Below are 21,990 nucleotides of genomic sequence, written 5' to 3'. Positions count from 1 at the left end.
GTCCTGAGGAGGCGGGGAGCAGGCGGGAGGCGCGGCGCTGCTGGAGCCGACCAGGGGGGAGAGGCTCGCCGCCGGAGCGGCCCAACAACCTGGCGCGCGCTCACCACGCAGGCCGGGCAACTGCTCTGGGGGCGCTGGGAGCTTGGTCCCAGCGTCTATGGCCATACCACCCTGCACGCGCCAGATCTCGTCTGATCTCGGAAGCTAAGCAGAATCGGGCCTGGTTAGAACTTGGATGGGAGACCGCCCGGGAATACCGGGTGCTCTAGGCTTTGGCCCGCCACTCCTTTTGCGGCCGCCATGCCCCTGGACCCTCTGCAGCCACCAACCCCGCCACAGGACCCCTGGCCAGCCGGGCTGGGCGGGGTGGGGGTGGTGGGTAGTGGGAGGGTGGGGTCCTGGCCGGGGCCGAGACCTACAGCCTCGCAGACCCGGCCTCACGCCAGGCGCCTGGGCCTGGTCTGCCCTTCTATAGCCCCTTTTTTCCCCGCAAGCGCAAGCGGTCAACCCGCAGACCTTCGGCGCGCCCACTACCCCGCCCCCAAAGCCCAAGCTCAGGGCTGTCTGCCGGAGCAGGCCTCCAAACGGCCTCGGGTGGCTTCCTCCTGCCAAGGCAGTGCGGCTCCTTGGCACCTCGGTGTCCTTGGCACAGGGGTGACCGTCCCACTGCCTGCACCCGGGCCCGGAGACAGAGGGACCGGTTGTCCCAGGACAGTAAGCCGAGGGGACGCCCAGCCGCCCCACCCCACCGGAGGCCTCCGTCTCCTCCGGCAGGCACCGCGGCCCCTCCCCCAGCGCCCTTCCTTCACCGAGGAGAGCCCTGCGCGCACGGTTCCCGCCGGCCGACCGCGGCGGCCCCCGGCGCACAGCCACAAAAGAGGCCAACCAAAGCAGCGGAGGGAGGGAGCGCCACACCTGCACGCGTGCGGCCCTCTCCCGGGACCTCCAGGAGAGACCACCACACGGGAAAAGCAGGCAGGCAGGCAGGCACTCAACCCACAGGAGTAGGGTGCCTGGGCTTGAGCCTCTCCTCCCGCGTGCTGGACCCCGGGCGAGACTCGGACTTCACCGGCACTCCGAAGACCCTGGAGGCCTGCCCCGGGGTCCCACGGTGACTGCCCCCCCCCCCCCCCCGCTCTACATCCTTAACGGAGCCCAACCCCGGGCGTGACCGTCCACCGGTGGAGGATCTGTCGCTTCAACACTGCCCCCATGCGTCAGTCCCATTCCGTGACACAGCCTGTGCGTCCCTCCTTGCTCCCCCCCCCCCCACTCCCAACCGCTGTCTCTCTGGCTTCTGTCACCGCCAGGGAAGTGGCAGAGGCCCCGTGGAGCCACGGGTGGCCCGAAGGGGCCTCACTGCGGGCAAAGAGTAACCCGCTGCCCACGCCCGCGGCGTCCGGAGGAGGTGGGGAGCAGGCGGGAGGCGCGGCGGTGCTAAAGCCGGCAGGAGGGGAGAGGCTCGCCGCTGGCGCGGCCCAACAAACTGGCGCGGCCCAACAACCTGGCGCGCGCTCACCACGCAGGCCGGGCGGCTGCTCTTGGGGCGCCCGGAGCCCGGTCCCAGCGTCTAAGGCCATACCACCCTGCACGCGCCAGATCTCGTCTGACCTCGGAAGTTAAGCAGGGTCGGGCCTGGTTAGTACTTGGATGGAAGACCCCCTGGGAATACCGGGTGCTCTAGGCTTTGGCCCGCCACTCCTTTTGCGGCCGCCATGCCCCTGAACTCTCTGCAGCCGACAACCCCGCAACAGGACCCCTGTCCAGCCGGGCTGGGCGGGGTGGGGGGGTGGGTAGTGGGAGGATGGGGTCAGGGCCGCCGCCGAGACCTATAGCCTCGCAGTCCCGGCCTAACGCCAGGCGCCTGGACCAGGTCTGCCCCCCACAGCCCCTTCTATAGCATCTATTTTCCCCGCAAGTGCAAGCGGTCAACCTGCAGACCTTCGACGCGCCCACTACCCCGCCCCCAAAGCCCAAGCCCAGGGCTGCCTGCAGGCGCAGGCCTCCAAACGGCCTCGGGCGGCTTTCTCCTGCCAAAACAGTGCGGCTCCTTGGCACCTCGGTGTCCTTGGCACAGGGGTGACCGTCCCACTGCCTGCACCCGGCCTGGAGACAGAGGGACTGGTTGTCCCAGGACAGTAAGCCAAGGGGACACCCAGCCGCCCCACCCCACCGGAGGCCTCCGTCTCCGCTGGCAGGCACCGCAGCCCCTCCCCCAGCGCCCTTCCTTCTCCCAGGAGTGCCCAGCGCGCTCAGTTACTGCAGGCCGGCCGCGGCGGCCCCCGGCGCACAGCCACAAAAGAACCGGGCCAAAGCAGCGGAGGGAGGGAGCGCCACACCTGCACGCGCGCGGCCCTCTCCCCGGGTCTGCAGGAGAGACCACCACACGGGAAATGCACCAGGCAGGCAGGCACACAACCCACAGGAGTAGGGTGCCTGGGCTTGAGCCTCTCCTCCCGCGTGCGGGACCCCGGGCGGGGCTCAGACCCCACCGGCACTTCGCAGACACTGGAGGCCTGCCCCGGGGTCCCACGGTGACTGCCCACCCCCCGGGCTCTACATCCTTAATGGAGCCCAGCCCTGGGAGCGACCGTCCACTGGTGGAGGAGCTGTCGCTTCAACACTGCCCCCGTGCGTCGGTCCCAATCCGTGACACAGCCTGTGCGTCCCTCCTTGCTCCCCCCCCCCCACTCCCAACCGCTGTCTCTCTGGCTTCTGTCACCGCCAGGGAAGTGGCAGAGGCCCCGTGGAGCCACGGGTTGCCCGAAGGGGCCTCACTGCGGGCAAAGAGTAACCCGCTGCCCACGCCTGCGGCGTCCGGAGGAGGCGGAGAGCAGGCGGGAGGCGCGGCGGTGCTAAAGCCGGCAGGAGGGGAGAGGCTCGCCGCTGGCGCGGCCCAACAAACTGGCGCGGCCCAACAACCTGGCGCGCGCTCACCACGCAGGCCGGGCGGCTGCTCTTGGGGCGCCCGGAGCCCGGTCCCAGCGTCTAAGGCCATACCACCCTGCACGCGCCAGATCTCGTCTGACCTCGGAAGTTAAGCAGGGTCGGGCCTGGTTAGTACTTGGATGGAAGACCCCCTGGGAATACCGGGTGCTCTAGGCTTTGGCCCGCCACTCCTTTTGCGGCCGCCATGCCCCTGGACCCTCTGCAGCCGCCAACACCGCCACAGGACCCCTGGCCAGCCGGGCTGGGCGGGGTGGGGGTGGTGGGTAGTGGGTGGGTCGGGTCCTGGCCGCCGCCGAGACCTACAGCATCGCAAACCCGGCCTCACGCCAGGTGCCTGATCCAGGTGTGCCCTTCTATAGCCTCTTTTTTCCCCGCAAGCGCAAGCGGTCAACCCGCAGACCTTCGCCGCGCCCACTACCCCGCCCCCAAAGTCCAAGCCCAGGGCTGCCTGCCAGCGCCGGCCTCCAAACTAGCTCGGGCGGCATTCTCCTGCCATGGCATTGCGGCTCCTTGGCCCCTCGGTGTCCTTGGCACAGGGGTGACCGTCCCACTGCCTGCACCCGGGCCCGGAGACAGAGGGACCGGTTGTCCCAGGACAGTAAGCCGAGGGGATGCCCAGCCGCCCCACCCCACCGGAGGCCTCCGTCTCCGCCGGCAGGCACCGCGGCCCCTCCCCCAGCGCCCTTCCTTCTCCCAGGAGAGCCCTGCGCGCTCGGTTCCCGCCGGCCGGCCGCTGCGGCCCCCGGCGCACAGCCATAAAAGAGGCCAACCAAAGCAGCGGAGGGAGGGAGCGCCACACCTGCACGCGCGCGGCCCTCTCCCCGTGCCTGCAGGAGAGACCACCACACGGGAAATCACCAGGCAGGCAGGCACAAAACCCACAGGATAGGGTGCCTGGGCTTGAGCCTCTCCTCTTGCGTGCGGGACCCCAGGCGGGGCTCAGACCCCACCGGCACTCCGCAGACACTGGAGGCCTGCCCCGGGGTCCCACGGTGACTGCCCACCCCCCGGGCTCTACATCCTTAACGGAGCCCAGCCCCGGGCGCGACCGTCCGCCGGTGGAGGAGCTGTCGCTTCAACACTGCCCCCGTGCGTCGGTCCCATTCCGTGACACAGCCTGTGCGTCCCTCCTTGCTCCGCCCCCACTCCCAACCACTGTCTCTCTGGCTTCTGTCACCCCAGGGAAGTGGCAGAGGCCCCGTGGAGCCACGGGTGGCCCGAAGGGGCCTCACTGCGGGCAAAGAGTAACCCGCTGCCCCCGCCCGCGGCGTCCTGAGGAGGCGGGGAGCAGGCGGGAGGCACGGCGCTGCTGGAGACGACGGGCAGGGAGAGGCTCGCCGCCGGCGCGGCTCAACAACCTGGCGCGCGCTCACCACGCAGGCCGGGCAACTGCTCTGGGGGCGCTGGGAGCTTGGTCCCAGCGTCTATGGCCATACCACCCTGCACGCGCCCGATCTCGTCTGACCTCGGTAGCTAAGCAGGGTCGGGCCTGGTTAGAACTTGGATGGGAGAACCCCTGGGAATACCGGGTGCTCTAGGCTTTGGCCCGCCACTCCTTTTGCGGCCGCCATGCCCCTGGACCCTCTGCAGCCGCCAACCCCGCCACAGGACCCATGGCCAGCCGGGCTGGGCGGGGTGGGGGTGGTGGGTAGTGGGAGGGTGGGTTCCTGGCCGCCACCGAGACCTACAGCCTCGCAGACCCGGCCTCACGCCAGGCGCCTGGAACAGGTCTGCCCCCCACAGCCCCTTCTATAGCCTCTTTTTTTTCCGGAAGCGCAAGCGGTCAACCCGCAGACATTCGCCGTGCCACTACCCCGCCCCCAAAGCCCAAGTCCAGGGCTGCCTGCCGGCGCAGGCCTCCAAACGGCCTCGGGCGGCTTTCTCCTGCCAAGGCAGTGCGGCTCCTTGGCACCTCGGGGTCCTTGGCACAGGGGTGACCGTCCCACTGCCTGCACCCGGGACCGGACACAGAGGGACTGGTTGTCCCAGGACAGCAAGCCGAGTGGACGCCCAGCCGCCCCACCCCACCGGAAGCCTCCGTCTCCACCGGCAGGCACCGCGGCCCCTCCCCCAGCGCCCTTCCTTCTCCCAGGTGAGCCCTGCGCGCTCGGTTCCCGCCGGTCGGCCATGGCGGCCCCTGGCGCACAGCCACAAAAGAGCCCGGCCAAAGCAGCGGAGGGAGGGAGCGCCACACCTGCACGCGCGCGGCCCTCTCCCCGGGCCTCCAGGAGAGACCACCACAGGGGAAAAGCAGGCAGGCAGGCAGGCAGGCACACAACCCACAAAAGTAGGGTGCCTGGGCCTGAGCCTCTCCTCCCGCGTGCGGGACCCCGGGCGGGGCTCAGACCCCACCGGCACTCCGCAGACACTGGAGGCCTGCCCCGGGGTCCCACGGTGACTGCCCACCCCCCCGGGCTCTACATCCTTAACGGAGCCCATCCCCGGGTGTGACCGTCCACCGGTGGAGGATCTGTCGCTTCAACACTGCCCCCATGCGTCGGTCCCATTCCGTGACACAGCCTGTGCGTCCCTCCTTGCTCCCCCCCCCACTCCCAACCACTGTCTCTCTGGCTTCTGTCACCGCCAGGGAAGTGGCAGAAGCCCCGAGGAACCACGGGTGGCCCGAAGGGGCCTCACTGCGGGCAAAGAGTAACCCGCTGCCCACGCCCGCGGCATCCTGAGGAGGCGGGGAGCAGGCGGGAGGCGCGGCGCTGCTGGAGCCGGCCGGCGGGGAGCGGCTCGCAGCCGGCGCGGCCCAACAACCTGGCGCGCGCTCACCACGCAGGCCGGGCGGCTGCTCTTGGGGCGCCGGGAGCCCGGTCCCAGCGTCTATGGCCATACCACCCTGCACGCGCCCGATCTCGTCTGATCTCGGAAGCTAAGCAGGGTCGGGCCTGGTTAGTACTTGGATGGGAGAACCCCTGGGAATACCGGGTGCTCTACGCTTTGGCCCGCCACTCCTTTTGCGGCCGCCATGCCCCTGGACCCTCTGCAGCCGCCAACCCCGCCACAGGACCCCTGGCCAGCCGGGCTGGGCGGGGTGGGGGTGGTGGGTAGTGGGAGGGTGGGGTCCTGGCCGCCGCCGAGACCTACAGCCTCGCAGACCCGGCCTCACGCCAGGCGCCTGGGCCAGGTCTGCCCTTCTATAGCCTCTTTTTTCCCCGCAAGCGCAAGTGGTCAACCCGCAGACCTTCGCCGCGCCCACTACCCCGCCCCCAAAGCCCAAGCTCAGGGCTGTCTGCCGGAGCAGGCCTCCAAATGGCCTCGGGCGGCTTCCTCCTGACAAGGCAGTGCGGCTCCTTGGCACCTCGGTGTCCTTGGCACAGGGGTGACCGTCCCACTGCCTGCACCCGGGCCCGGAGACAGAGGGACCGGTTGTCCCAGGACAGTAAGCCGAGGGGACGCCCAGCCGCCCCAAACCACCGGAGGCCTCCGTCTCCGCCGGCAGGCACCGTGGCCCCTCCCCCAGCGCCCTTCCTTCTCCCAGGAGAGCCCTGCGCGCTCGGTTCCCGCCGGCCGGCCGCTGCAGCCCCCGGCGCACAGCCATAAAAGAGGCCAACCAAAGCAGCGGAGGGAGGGAGCGCCACACCTGCACGCGCGCGGCCCTCTCCCCGTGCCTGCAGGAGAGACCACCACACGGGAAATGCACCAGGCAGGCAGGCACAAAACCCACAGGATAGGGTGCCTGGGCTTGAGCCTCTCCTCCCGCGTGCGGGACCCCGGGCGGGGCTCAGACCCCACCGGCACTCCGCAGACACTGGAGGCCTGCCCCGGGGTCCCACGGTGACTGCCCACCCCCCCGGGCTCTACATCCTTAACGGAGCCCAGCCCCCGGAGCGACCGTCTGCAGGTGGAGGAGCTGTCTCTTCAACACTGCCCCCGTGCGTGGGTCACATTCCGTGACACAGCCTGTGCGTCCCTCCTTGCTCCCCCCCACTCCCAACCGCTGTCTCTCTGGCTTCTGTCACCGCCAGGGAAGTGGCAGAGGCCCCGTGGAGCCACGGGTGGCCCGAAGGGGCCTCACTGCGGGCAAAGAGTAACCCGCTGCCCACGCCCGCGGCGTCCGGAGGAGGCGGGGAGCAGGCGGGAGGCGCGGCGGTGCTAAAGCCGGCAGGAGGGGAGAGGCTCGCCGCTGGCGCGGCCCAACAAACTGGCGCGGCCCAACAACCTGGCGCGCGCTCACCACGCAGGCCGGGCGGCTGCTCTTGGGTCGCCGGGAGCACCGTCCCAGCGTCTACAACCATACCACCCTGCACGCGCCAGATCTCGTCTGACCTCGGAAGTTAAGCAGGGTCGGGCCTGGTTAGTACTTGGATGGAAGACCCCCTGGGAATACCGGGTGCTCTAGGCTTTGGCCCGCCACTCCTTTTGCGGCCGCCATGCCCCTGAACTCTCTGCAGCCGACAACCCCGCAACAGGACCCCTGTCCAGCCGGGCTGGGCGGGGTGGGGGGGTGGGTAGTGGGAGGATGGGGTCAGGGCCGCCGCCGAGACCTATAGCCTCGCAGTCCCGGCCTAACGCCAGGCGCCTGGGCCAGGTCTGCCCCCCACAGCCCCTTCTATAGCATCTATTTTCCCCGCAAGCGCAAGCGGTCAACCCGCAGACCTTCGCCGCGCCCACTACCCCGCCCCCAAAGCCCAAGCCCAGGGCTGCCTGCAGGCGCAGGCCTCCAAACGGCCTCGGGCGGCTTTCTCCTGCCAAAACAGTGCGGCTCCTTGGCACCTCGGTGTCCTTGGCACAGGGGTGACCGTCCCACTGCCTGCACCCGGCCTGGAGACAGAGGGACTGGTTGTCCCAGGACAGTAAGCCAAGGGGACACCCAGCCGCCCCACCCCACCGGAGGCCTCCGTCTCCGCTGGCAGGCACCGCAGCCCCTCCCCCAGCGCCCTTCCTTCTCCCAGGAGTGCCCAGCGCGCTCGGTTACTGCAGGCCGGCCGCGGCGGCCCCCGGCGCACAGCCACAAAAGAGCCCGGCCAAAGCAGCAGAGGGAGGGAGCGCCACACCTGCACGCGCGCGGCCCTCTCCCGGGCCTCCAGGAGAGACCACCACAGGGGAAAAGCAGGCAGGCAGGCAGGCACACAACCCACAGTAGTAGGGTGCCTGGGCCTGAGCCTCTCCTCCCGCGTGAGGGACCCCGGGCGAGACTCGGACCCCACCGGCACCCCGCAGACACTGGAGGCCTGCCCCGGGGTCCCACGGTGACTGCCCACCCCCCGGGCTCTACATCCTTAACGGAGCCCAGCCCCGGGCGCGACCGTCCGCCGGTGGAGGAGCTGTCGCTTCAACACTGCCCCCGTGCGTCGGTCCCATTCCGTGACACAGCCTGTGCGTCCCTCCTTGCTCCGCCCCCACTCCCAACCACTGTCTCTCTGGCTTCTGTCACCCCAGGGAAGTGGCAGAGGCCCCGTGGAGCCACGGGTGGCCCGAAGGGGCCTCACTGCAGGCAAAGAGTAACCCGCTGCCCCCGCCCGCGGCGTCCTGAGGAGGCGGGGAGCAGGCGGGAGGCGCGGCGCTGCTGGAGACGACCGGCAGGGAGAGGCTCGCCGCCGGCGCGGCTCAACAACCTGGCGCGCGCTCACCACGCAGGCCGGGCAACTGCTCTGGGGGCGCTGGGAGCTTGGTCCCAGCGTCTATGGCCATACCACCCTGCACGCGCCCGATCTCGTCTGACCTCGGTAGCTAAGCAGGGTCGGGCCTGGTTAGAACTTGGATGGGAGAACCCCTGGGAATACCGGGTGCTCTACGCTTTGGCCCGCCACTCCTTTTGCGGCCTTCATGCCCCTGGACCCTCTGCAGCCGCCAACCCCGCCACAGGACCCCTGGCCAGCCGGGCTGGGCGGGGTGGGGGTGGTGGGTAGTGGGAGGGTGGGGTCCTGGCCGCCGCCGAGACCTACAGCCTCGCAGACCCGGCCTCACGCCAGGCGCCTGGGCCAGGTCTGCCCTTCTATAGCCTCTTTTTTCCCCGCAAGCGCAAGTGGTCAACCCGCAGACCTTCGGCGCGCCCACTACCCCGCCCCCAAAGCCCAAGCTCAGGGCTGTCTGCCGGAGCAGGCCTCCAAATGGCCTCGGGCGGCTTCCTCCTGACAAGGCAGTGCGGCTCCTTGGCACCTCGGTGTCCTTGGCACAGGGGTGACCGTCCCACTGCCTGCACCCGGGCCCGGAGACAGAGGGACCGGTTGTCCCAGGACAGTAAGCCGAGGGGACGCCCAGCCGCCCCAAACCACCGGAGGCCTCCGTCTCCGCCGGCAGGCACCGTGGCCCCTCCCCCAGCGCCCTTCCTTCTCCCAGGAGAGCCCTGCGCGCTCGGTTCCCGCCGGCCGGCCGCTGCGGCCCCCGGCGCACAGCCATAAAAGAGGCCAACCAAAGCAGCGGAGGGAGGGAGCGCCACACCTGCACGCGCGCGGCCCTCTCCCCGTGCCTGCAGGAGAGACCACCACACGGGAAATGCACCAGGCAGGCAGGCACAAAACCCACAGGATAGGGTGCCTGGGCTTGAGCCTCTCCTCTTGCGTGCGGGACCCCGGGCGGGGCTCAGACCCCACCGGCACTCCGCAGACACTGGAGGCCTGCCCCGGGGTCCCACGGTGACTGCCCACCCCCCCGGGCTCTACATCCTTAACGGAGCCCAGCCCCCGGAGCGACCGTCTGCAGGTGGAGGAGCTGTCTCTTCAACACTGCCCCCGTGCGTCGGTCACATTCCGTGACACAGCCTGTGCGTCCCTCCTTGCTCCCCCCCACTCCCAACCGCTGTCTCTCTGGCTTCTGTCACCGCCAGGGAAGTGGCAGAGGCCCCGTGGAGCCACGGGTGGCCCGAAGGGGCCTCACTGCGGGCAAAGAGTAACCCGCTGCCCACGCCCGCGGCGTCCGGAGGAGGTGGGGAGCAGGCGGGAGGCGCGGCAGTGCTAAAGCCAGCAGGAGGGGAGAGGCTCGCCGCTGGCGCGGCCCAACAAACTGGCGCGGCCCAACAACCTGGCGCGCGCTCACCACGCAGGCCGGGCGGCTGCTCTTGGGGCGCCCGGAGCCCGGTCCCAGCGTCTAAGGCCATACCACCCTACACGCGCCAGATCTCGTCTGATCTCAGAAGCTAAGCAGGGTCGGGCCTGGTTAGTACTTGGATGGGAGAACCCTTGGGAATGCCGGGTGCTCTAGGCTTTGGCCCGCCACTCCTTTTGCGGCCGCCATGACCCTGGACCCTCTGCAGCCGCCAACCCCGCCACAGGACCCCTGGCCAGCCGGGCTGGGCGGGGTGGGGGTGGTGGGTAGTGGGAGTTTGGGGTCCTGGCCGCCGCCAAGACCTACAGCCTCGCAGACCCGGCCTCACGCCAGGTGCCTGAGCCAGGTCTGCCCTTCTATAGCCTCTTTTTTCCCCCGCAAGCGCAAGCGGTCAACCCGCAGACCTTCGCCGCGCCCACTACCCAGCCCCCAAAGTCCAAGCACAGGGCTGCCTGCCGGCGCCGGCCTCCAAACTGCCTCGGGCGGCTTTCTCCTGCCAAGGCATTGCGGCTCCTTGGCCCCTCGGTGTCCTTGGCACAGGGGTGACCGTCCCACTGCCTGAACCCGGCCTGGAGACAGAGGGACTGGTTGTCCCAGGAAAGTAAGCCGAGGGGACGCCCAGCCGCCCCACCCCACCGGTGGCCTCCGTCTCCTCCGGCATGCACCGCGGCCCCTCCCCCAGCGCCCTTCCTTCACCGAGGAGAGCCCTGCGCGCACGGTTCCCGCCGGCCGACCGCGGCGGCCCCCGGCGCACAGCCACAAAAGAGGCCAACCAAAGCAGCGGAGGGAGGGAGCGCCACACCTGCACGCGTGCGGCCCTCTCCCGGGACCTCCAGGAGAGACCACCACACGGGAAAAGCAGGCAGGCAGGCAGGCACTCAACCCACAGGAGTAGGGTGCCTGGGCTTGAGCCTCTCCTCCCGCGTGCTGCACCCCGGGCGAGACTCGGACTTCACCGGCACTCCGAATACCCTGGAGGCCTGCCCCGGGGTCCCACGGTGACTGCCTCCCCCCCCCCCCCCCCCCCCCCCCCGGCTCTACATCCTTAACGGAGCCCAACCCCGGGCGTGACCGTCCACCGGTGGAGGATCTGTCCCTTCAACACTGCCCCCATGCGTCAGTCCCATTTTGTGACACAGCCTGTGCGTCCCTCCTTGCTCCCCCCCCCCACTCCCAACCGCTGTCTCTCTGGCTTCTGTCACCGCCAGGGAAGTGGCAGAGGCCCCGTGGAGCCACGGGTTGCCCGAAGGGGCCTCACTGCGGGCAAAGAGTAACCCGCTGCCCACGCCCCTGGCATCCGGAGGAGGCGGGGAGCAGGCGGGAGGCGCGGCGCTGCTGGAGCCGGCTGGCAGGGAGAGGCTCGCCGCTGGCGCGGCCCAACAACCTGGCGCGCGCTCACCACGCAGGCCGGGCGGCTGCTCTTGGGGCGCCCGGAGCCCGGTCCCAGCGTCTAAGGCCATACCACCCTGCACGCGCCAGATCTCGTCTGACCTCGGAAGTTAAGCAGGGTCGGGCCTGGTTAGTACTTGGATGGGAGAACCCCTGGGAATACCGGGAGCTCTAGGCTTTGGCCCGCCACTCCTTTTGCGGCCGCCATGCCCCTGAACTCTCTGCAGCCGACAACCCCGCAACAGGACCCCTGTCCAGCCGGGCTGGGCGGGGTGGGGGAGTGGGTAGTGGGAGGATGGGGTCAGGGCCGCCGCCGAGACCTATAGCCTCGCAGTCCCGGCCTAACGCCAGGCGCCTGGGCCAGGTCTGCCCCCCACAGCCCCTTCTATAGCATCTATTTTCCCCGCAAGCGCAAGCGGTCAACCCGCAGACCTTCGCCGCGCCCACTACCCCGCCCCCAAAGCCCAAGCCCAGGGCTGCCTGCAGGCGTAGGCCTCCAAAGGGCCTCGGGCGGCTTTCTCCTGCCAAAACAGTGCGGCTCCTTGGCACCTCGGTGTCCTTGGCACAGGGGTGACCGTCCCACTGCCTGCACCCGGCCTGGAGACAGAGGGACTGGTTGTCCCAGGACAGTAAGCCAAGGGGACACCCAGCCGCCCCACCCCACCGGAGGCCTCCGTCTCCGCTGGCAGGCACCGCAGCCCCTCCCCCAGCGCCCTTCCTTCTCCCAGGAGTGCCCAGCGCGCTCGGTTACTGCAGGCCGGCCGCGGCGGCCCCCGGCGCACAGCCACAAAAGAGCCCGGCCAAAGCAGCAGAGGGAGGGAGCGCCACACCTGCACGCGCGCGGCCCTCTCCCGGGCCTCCAGGAGAGACCACCACACGGGAAAAGCAGGCAGGCAGGCAGGCACACAACCCACAGTAGTAGGGTGCCTGGGCCAGAGCCTCTCCTCCCGCGTGCGGGACCCCGGGCGAGACTCGGACCCCACCTGCACTCCGCAGACACTGGAGGCCTGCCCCGGGGTCCCACGGTGACTGCCCACCCCCCGGGCTCTACATCCTTAACGGAGCCCAGCCCCGGGCGCGACCGTCCGCCGGTGGAGGAGCTGTCGCTTCAACACTGCCCCCGTGCGTCGGTCCCATTCCGTGACACAGCCTGTGCGTCCCTCCTTGCTCCGCCCCCACTCCCAACCACTGTCTCTCTGGCTTCTGTCACCCCAGGGAAGTGGCAGAGGCCCCGTGGAGCCACGGGTGGCCCGAAGGGGCCTCACTGCAGGCAAAGAGTAACCCGCTGCCCCCGCCCGCGGCGTCCTGAGGAGGCGGGGAGCAGGCGGGAGGCGCGGCGCTGCTGGAGACGACCGGCAGGGAGAGGCTCGCCGCCGGCGCGGCTCAACAACCTGGCGCGCGCTCACCACGCAGGCCGGGCAACTGCTCTGGGGGCGCTGGGAGCTTGGTCCCAGCGTCTATGGCCATACCACCCTGCACGCGCCCGATCTCGTCTGACCTCGGTAGCTAAGCAGGGTCGGGCCTGGTTAGAACTTGGATGGGAGAACCCCTGGGAATACCGGGTGCTCTACGCTTTGGCCCGCCACTCCTTTTGCGGCCTTCATGCCCCTGGACCCTCTGCAGCCGCCAACCCCGCCAAAGGACCCCTGGCCAGCCGGGCTGGGCGGGGTGGGGGTGGTGGGTAGTGGGAGGGTGGGGTCCTGGCCGCCGCCGAGACCTACAGCCTCGCAGACCCGGCCTCACGCCAGGCGCCTGGGCCAGGTCTGCCCTTCTATAGCCTCTTTTTTCCCCGCAAGCGCAAGTGGTCAACCCGCAGACCTTCGGCGCGCCCACTACCCCGCCCCCAAAGCCCAAGCTCAGGGCTGTCTGCCGGAGCAGGCCTCCAAATGGCCTCGGGCGGCTTCCTCCTGACAAGGCAGTGCGGCTCCTTGGCACCTCGGTGTCCTTGGCACAGGGGTGACCGTCCCACTGCCTGCACCCGGGCCCGGAGACAGAGGGACCGGTTGTCCCAGGACAGTAAGCCGAGGGGACGCCCAGCCGCCCCAAACCACCGGAGGCCTCCGTCTCCGCCGGCAGGCACCGTGGCCCCTCCCCCAGCGCCCTTCCTTCTCCCAGGAGAGCCCTGCGCGCTCGGTTCCCGCCGGCCGGCCGCTGCGGCCCCCGGCGCACAGCCATAAAAGAGGCCAACCAAAGCAGCGGAGGGAAGGAGCGCCACACCTGCACGCGCGCGGCCCTCTCCCCGGGCCTGCAGGAGAGACCACCACACGGGAAATGCACCAGGCAGGCAGGCACAAAACCCACAGGATAGGGTGCCTGGGCTTGAGCCTCTCCTCTTGCGTGCGGGACCCCGGGCGGGGCTCAGACCCCACCGGCACTCCGCAGACACTGGAGGCCTGCCCCGGGGTCCCACGGTGACTGCCCACCCCCCCGGGCTCTACATCCTTAACGGAGCCCAGCCCCCGGAGCGACCGTCTGCAGGTGGAGGAGCTGTCTCTTCAACACTGCCCCCGTGCGTCGGTCACATTCCGTGACACAGCCTGTGCGTCCCTCCTTGCTCCCCCCCACTCCCAACCGCTGTCTCTCTGGCTTCTGTCACCGCCAGGGAAGTGGCAGAGGCCCCGTGGAGCCACGGGTGGCCCGAAGGGGCCTCACTGCGGGCAAAGAGTAACCCGCTGCCCACGCCCGCGGCGTCCGGAGGAGGTGGGGAGCAGGCGGGAGGCGCGGCAGTGCTAAAGCCAGCAGGAGGGGAGAGGCTCGCCGCTGGCGCGGCCCAACAAACTGGCGCGGCCCAACAACCTGGCGCGCGCTCACCACGCAGGCCGGGCGGCTGCTCTTGGGGCGCCCGGAGCCCGGTCCCAGCGTCTAAGGCCATACCACCCTACACGCGCCAGATCTCGTCTGATCTCAGAAGCTAAGCAGGGTCGGGCCTGGTTAGTACTTGGATGGGAGAACCCTTGGGAATGCCGGGTGCTCTAGGCTTTGGCCCGCCACTCCTTTTGCGGCCGCCATGACCCTGGACCCTCTGCAGCCGCCAACCCCGCCACAGGACCCCTGGCCAGCCGGGCTGGGCGGGGTGGGGGTGGTGGGTAGTGGGAGTTTGGGGTCCTGGCCGCCGCCAAGACCTACAGCCTCGCAGACCCGGCCTCACGCCAGGCGCCTGGGCCAGGTCTGCCCTTCTATAGACTCTTTTTTCCCCCGCAAGCGCAAGCGGTCAACCCGCAGACCTTCGCCGCGCCCACTACCCAGCCCCCAAAGTCCAAGCACAGGGCTGCCTGCCGGCGCCGGCCTCCAAACTGCCTCGGGCGGCTTTCTCCTGCCAAGGCATTGCGGCTCCTTGGCCCCTCGGTGTCCTTGGCACAGGGGTGACCGTCCCACTGCCTGAACCCGGCCTGGAGACAGAGGGACTGGTTGTCCCAGGAAAGTAAGCCGAGGGGACGCCCAGCCGCCCCACCCCACCGGGAGCCTCCGTCTCCACTGGCAGGCACCGCGGCCCATCCCCCAGCGCCCTTCGTTCTCCCAGGGGAGCCCTACGCGCTCGGTTCCCGCCGGCCGGCCACGGCGGCCCCTGGCGCACAGACACAAAAGAGCCCGGCCAAAGCAGCGGAGGGAGAGATCGCCACACCTGCATGTGCGCGGCCCTCTCCCGGGGCCTCCAGGAGAGACCACCACAGGGGAAAAGCAGGCAGGCAGGCAGGCCCAAAACCCACAGGAGTAGGGTGCCTGGGCTTGAGCCTCTCCTCCCGCGTGCGGGACCCCGGGCGGGGCTCGGACCCAACCGGCACTCCGCAGACACTGGAGGCCTGCCCCGGGGTCCCAAGGTGACTGCCCACCCCCTTGGGCTCTACCTCCTTAACGGAGCCCAGCCCTGGGAGCGACCGTCCGCTGGTGGAGGAGCTGTCGCTTCAACACTGCCCCCGTGCGTCGGTCCCAATCCGTGACACAGCCTGTGCGTCCCTCCTTGCTCCCCACCCCCACTCCCAACCGCTGTCTCTCTGGCTTCTGTCACCGCCAGGGAAGTGGCAGAGGCCCCGTGGAGCCACGGGTGGCCCGAAGGGGCCTCACTGCGGGCAAAGAGTAACCCGCTGCCCACGCCCGCGGCGTCCGGAGGAGGTGGGGAGCAGGCGGGAGGCGCGGCAGTGCTAAAGCCAGCAGGAGGGGAGAGGCTCGCCGCTGGCGCGGCCCAACAACCTGGCGCGCGCTCACCACGCAGGCCGGGCGGCTGCTCTTGGGGCGCCGGGAGCACGGTCCCAGCGTCTACAACCATACCACCCTGCACGCGCCCGATCTCGTCTGATCTCGGAAGCTAAGCAGGGTCGGGCCTGGTTAGTACTTGGATGGGAGAACCCCTGGGAATACCGGGTGCTCTAGGCTTTGGCCCGCCACTCCTTTTGCGGCCGCCATGCCCCTGGACCCTCTGCAGCCGCCAACCCCGCCACAGGACCCCTGGCCAGCCGGGCTGGGCGGGGTGGGGGTGGTGGGTAGTGGGAGGGTGGGGTCCTGGCCGCCGCCGAGACCTACAGCCTCGCAGACCCGGCCTCACGCCAGGCGCCTGGGCCAGGTCTGCCCTTCTATAGCCTCTTTTTTCCCCGCAAGCGCAAGTGGTCAACCCGCAGACCTTCGGCGCGCCCACTACCCCGCCCCCAAAGCCCAAGCTCAGGGCTGTCTGCCGGAGCAGGCCTCCAAATGGCCTCGGGCGGCTTCCTCCTGACAAGGCAGTGCGGCTCCTTGGCACCTCGGTGTCCTTGGCACAGGGGTGACCATCCCACTGCCTGCACCCGGGCCCGGAGACAGAGGGACCGGTTGTCCCAGGACAGTAAGCCGAGGGGACGCCCAGCCGCCCCAAACCACCGGAGGCCTCCGTCTCCGCCGGCAGGCACCGTGGCCCCTCCCCCAGCGCCCTTCCTTCTCCCAGGAGAGCCCTGCGCGCTCGGTTCCCACCGGCCGGCCGCTGCGGCCCCCGGCGCACAGCCATAAAAGAGGCCAACCAAAGCAGCGGAGGGAGGGAGCGCCACACCTGCACGCGCGCGGCCCTCTCCCCGTGCCTGCAGGAGAGACCACCACACGGGAAAAGCAGGCAGGCAGGCAGGCACACAACCCACAGTAGTAGGGTGCCTGGGCCTGAGCCTCTCCTCCCGCGTGCGGGACCCCGGGCGAGACTCGGACCCCACCGGCACTCCGCAGACACTGGAGGCCTGCCCCGGGGTCCCACGGTGACTGCCCACCCCCCGGGCTCTACATCCTTAACGGAGCCCAGCCCCGGGCGCGACCGTCCGCCGGTGGAGGAGCTGTCGCTTCAACACTGCCCCCGTGCATCGGTCCCATTCCGTGACACAGCCTGTGCGTCCCTCCTTGCTCCGCCCCCACTCCCAACCACTGTCTCTCTGGCTTCTGTCACCCCAGGGAAGTGGCAGAGGCCCCGTGGAGCCACGGGTGGCCCGAAGGGGCCTCACTGCAGGCAAAGAGTAACCCGCTGCCCCCGCCCGCGGCGTCCTGAGGAGGCGGGGAGCAGGCGGGAGGCGCGGCGCTGCTGGAGACGACCGGCAGGGAGAGGCTCGCCGCCGGCGCGGCTCAACAACCTGGCGCGCGCTCACCACGCAGGCCGGGCAACTGCTCTGGGGGCGCTGGGAGCTTGGTCCCAGCGTCTATGGCCATACCACCCTGCACGCGCCCGATCTCGTCTGACCTCGGTAGCTAAGCAGGGTCGGGCCTGGTTAGAACTTGGATGGGAGAACCCCTGGGAATACCGGGTGCTCTACGCTTTGGCCCGCCACTCCTTTTGCGGCCTTCATGCCCCTGGACCCTCTGCAGCCGCCAACCCCGCCACAGGACCCCTGGCCAGCCGGGCTGGGCGGGGTGGGGGTGGTGGGTAGTGGGAGGGTGGGGTCCTGGCCGCCGCCGAGACCTACAGCCTCGCAGACCCGGCCTCACGCCAGGCGCCTGGGCCAGGTCTGCCCCCCACAGCCCCTTCTATAGCATCTATTTTCCCCGCAAGCGCAAGCGGTCAACCCGCAGACCTTCGCCGCGCCCACTACCCCGCCCCCAAAGCCCAAGCCCAGGGCTGCCTGCAGGCGCAGGCCTCCAAACGGCCTGGGGCGGCTTTCTCCTGCCAAGGCAGTGCGGCTCCTTGGCACCTCGGGGTCCTTGGCACAGGGGTGACCGTCCCACTGCCTGCGCCCGGGACCGGACACAGAGGGACCGGTTGTCCCAGGACAGCAAGCCGAGTGGACGCCCAGCCGCCCCACCCCACCGGAGGACTCCGTCTCCACCGGCAGGCACCGCGGCCCCTCCCCCAGTGCCTTTCCTTCTCCCAGGTGAGCCCTGCGCGCTCGGTTCCCGCCGGTCGGCCATGGCGGCCCCCGGCGCACAGCCACAAAAGAGCCCGGCCAAAGCAGCGGAGGGTGGGAGCGCCACACCTGCACGCGCGCGGCCCTCTCCCCGGGCCTCCAGGAGAGACCACCACAGGGGAAAAGCAGGCAGGCAGGCAGGCACACAACCCACAGGAGTAGGGTGCCTGGGCCTGAGCCTCTCCTCCCGCGTGCGGGATCCTGGGCGGGGCTCAGACCCCACCGGCACTCCGCAGACACTGGAGGCCTGCCCCGGGGTCCCACGGTGACTGCCCACCCCCCCGGGCTCTACATCCTTAACGGAGCCCATCCCCGGGTGTGACCGTCCACCGGTGGAGGATCTGTCGCTTCAACACTGCCCCCATGCGTCGGTCCCATTCCGTGACACAGCCTGTGCGTCCCTCCTTGCTCCCCCCCCCCACTCCCAACCACTGTCTCTCTGGCTTCTGTCACCGCCAGGGAAGTGGCAGAAGCCCCGAGGAACCACGGGTGGCCCGAAGGGGCCTCACTGCGGGCAAAGAGTAACCCGCTGCCCACGCCCGCGGCATCCTGAGGAGGCGGGGAGCAGGCGGGAGGCGTGGTGCTGCTGGAGCCGGCCGGCGGGGAGAGGCTCGCCGCCGGCGCGGCCCAACAACCTGGCGCGCGCTCACCACGCAGGCCGGGCGGCTGCTCTTGGGGCGCCGGGAGCACGGTCCCAGCGTCTACAACCATACCACCCTGCACGCGCCAGATCTCGTCTGATCTCGGAAGCTAAGCAGGGTCGGGCCTGGTTAGTACTTGGATGGGAGAACCCCTGGGAATACCGGGTGCTCTAGGCTTTGGCCCGCCACTCCTTTTGCGGCCGCCATGACCCTGGACCCTCTGCAGCCGCCAACCCCGCCACAGGACCCCTGGCCAGCCGGGCTGGGCGGGGTGGGGGTGGTGGGTAGTGGGAGTTTGGGGTCCTGGCCGCCGCCGAGACCAACAGCCTCGCAGACCCGGCCTCACGCCAGGTGCCTGAGCCAGGTCTGCCCTTCTATAGCCTCTTTTTTCCCCCGCAAGCGCAAGCGGTCAACCCGCAGACCTTCGCCTCGCCCACTACCCAGCCCCCAAAGTCCAAGCACAGGGCTGCCTGCCGGCGCCGGCCTCCAAACTGCCTCGGGCGGCTTTCTCCTGCCAAGGCATTGCGGCTCCTTGGCCCCTCGGTGTCCTTGGCACAGGGGTGACCGTCCCACTGCCTGAACCCGGCCTGGAGACAGAGGGACTGGTTGTCCCAGGAAAGTAAGCCGAGGGGACGCCCAGCCGCCCCACCCCACCGGGAGCCTCCGTCTCCACTGGCAGGCACCGCGGCCCATCCCCCAGCGCCCTTCGTTCTCCCAGGGGAGCCCTACGCGCTCGGTTCCCGCCGGCCGGCCACGGCGGCCCCTGGCGCACAGACACAAAAGAGCCCGGCCAAAGCAGCGGAGGGAGGGTTCGCCACACCTGCACGTGCGCGGCCCTCTCCCGGGGCCTCCAGGAGAGACCACCACAGGGGAAAAGCAGGCAGGCAGGCAGGCACACAACCCACAGGAGTAGGGTGCCTGGGCTTGAGCCTCTCCTCCCGCGTGCGGGACCCCGGGCGGGGCTCGGACCCAACCGGCACTCCGCAGACACTGGAGGCCTGCCCCGGGGTCCCAAGGTGACTGCCCACCCCCTTGGGCTCTACCTCCTTAACGGAGCCCAGCCCTGGGAGCGACCGTCCGCTGGTGGAGGAGCTGTCGCTTCAACACTGCCCCCGTGCGTCGGTCCCAATCCGTGACACAGCCTGTGCGTCCCTCCTTGCTCCCCACCCCCACTCCCAACCGCTGTCTCTCTGGCTTCTGTCACCGCCAGGGAAGTGGCAGAGGCCCCGTGGAGCCACGGGTGGCCCGAAGGGGCCTCACTGCGGGCAAAGAGTAACCCGCTGCCCACGCCCGCGAAGTCCTGAGGAGGCGGGGAGCAGGCGGGAGGCGCGGCGCTGCTGGAGCCGGCTGGCAGGGAGAGGCTCGCCGCTGGCGCGGCCCAACAAACTGGCGCGGCCCAACAACCTGGCGCGCGCTCACCACGCAGGCCGGGCGGCTGCTCTTGGGGCGCCCGGAGCCCGGTCCCAGCGTCTAAGGCCATACCACCCTGCACGCGCCAGATCTCGTCTGACCTCGGAAGTTAAGCAGGGTCGGGCCTGGTTAGTACTTGGATGGGAGAACCCCTGGGAATACCGGGAGCTCTAGGCTTTGGCCCGCCACTCCTTTTGCGGCCGCCATGCCCCTGAACTCTCTGCAGCCGACAACCCCGCAACAGGACCCCTGTCCAGCCGGGCTGGGCGGGGTGGGGGGGTGGGTAGTGGGAGGATGGGGTCAGGGCCGCCGCCGAGACCTATAGCCTCGCAGTCCCGGCCTAACGCCAGGCGCCTGGGCCAGGTCTGCCCCCCACAGCCCCTTCTATAGCATCTATTTTCCCCGCAAGCGCAAGCGGTCAACCCGCAGACCTTCGCCGCGCCCACTACCCCGCCCCCAAAGCCCAAGCCCAGGGCTGCCTGCAGGCGCAGGCCTCCAAACTGCCTCGGGCGGCTTTCTCCTGCCAAAACAGTGCGGCTCCTTGGCACCTCGGTGTCCTTGGCACAGGGGTGACCGTCCCACTGCCTGCACCCGGGCCCGGAGACAGAGGGACCGGTTGTCCCAGGACAGTAAGCCGAGGGGACGCCCAGCCGCCCCAAACCACCGGAGGCCTCCGTCTCCGCCGGCAGGCACCGTGGCCCCTCCCCCAGCGCCCTTCCTTCTCCCAGGAGAGCCCTGCGCGCTCGGTTCCCGCCGGCCGGCCGCTCCGGCCCCCGGCGCACAGCCATAAAAGAGGCCAACCAAAGCAGCGGAGGGAGGGAGCGCCACACCTGCACGCGCGCGGCCCTCTCCCCGTGCCTGCAGGAGAGACCACCACACGGGAAATGCACCAGGCAGGCAGGCACAAAACCCACAGGATAGGGTGCCTGGGCTTGAGCCTCTCCTCTTGCGTGCGGGACCCCGGGCGGGGCTCAGACCCCACCGGCACTCCGCAGACACTGGAGGCCTGCCCCGGGGTCCCACGGTGACTGCCCACCCCCCGGGCTCTACATCCTTAACGGAGCCCAGCCCCCGGAGCGACCGTCTGCAGGTGGAGGAGCTGTCTCTTCAACACTGCCCCCGTGCGTCGGTCACATTCCGTGACACAGCCTGTGCGTCCCTCCTTGCTCCCCCCCACTCCCAACCGCTGTCTCTCTGGCTTCTGTCACCGCCAGGGAAGTGGCAGAGGCCCCGTGGAGCCACGGGTGGCCCGAAGGGGCCTCACTGCGGGCAAAGAGTAACCCGCTGCCCACGCCCGCGGCGTCCGGAGGAGGTGGGGAGCAGGCGGGAGGCGCGGCAGTGCTAAAGCCAGCAGGAGGGGAGAGGCTCGCCGCTGGCGCGGCCCAACAAACTGGCGCGCGCTCACCACGCAGGCCGGGCGGCTGCTCTTGGGGCGCCCGGAGCCCGGTCCCAGCGTCTAAGGCCATACTACCCTACACGCGCCAGATCTCGTCTGATCTCAGAAGCTAAGCAGGGTCGGGCCTGGTTAGTACTTGGATGGGAGAACCCTTGGGAATGCCGGGTGCTCTAGGCTTTGGCCCGCCACTCCTTTTGCGGCCGCCATGACCTTGGACCCTCTGCAGCCGCCAACCCCGCCACAGGACCCCTGGCCAGCCGGGCTGGGCGGGGTGGGGGTGGTGGGTAGTGGGAGTTTGGGGTCCTGGCCGCCGCCAAGACCTACAGCCTCGCAGACCCGGCCTCACGCCAGGCGCCTGGGCCAGGTCTGCCCTTCTATAGCCTCTTTTTTCCCCCGCAAGCGCAAGCGGTCAACCCGCAGACCTTCGCCGCGCCCACTACCCAGCCCCCAAAGTCCAAGCACAGGGCTGCCTGCCGGCGCCGGCCTCCAAACTGCCTCGGGCGGCTTTCTCCTGCCAAGGCATTGCGGCTCCTTGGCCCCTCGGTGTCCTTGGCACAGGGGTGACCGTCCCACTGCCTGAACCCGGCCTGGAGACAGAGGGACTGGTTGTCCCAGGAAAGTAAGCCGAGGGGACGCCCAGCCGCCCCACCCCACCGGAGGCCTCCGTCTCCTCCGGCAGGCACCGCGGCCCCTCCCCCAGCGCCCTTCCTTCTCCCAGGAGTGCCCAGCGCGCTCGGTTACTGCAGGCCGGCCGCGGCGGCCCCCGGCGCACAGCCACAAAAGAGCCCGGCCAAAGCAGCAGAGGGAGGGAGCGCCACACCTGCACGCGCGCGGCCCTCTCCCGGGCCTCCAGGAGAGACCACCACAC

The sequence above is a fragment of the Rhinolophus hipposideros genome (assembly GCF_964194185.1).
Source record: "Rhinolophus hipposideros genome assembly, chromosome: 7".
Lineage (NCBI taxonomy): Eukaryota > Metazoa > Chordata > Mammalia > Chiroptera > Rhinolophidae > Rhinolophus > Rhinolophus hipposideros.
Note: the sequence above shows the minus strand (reverse complement) of the source record.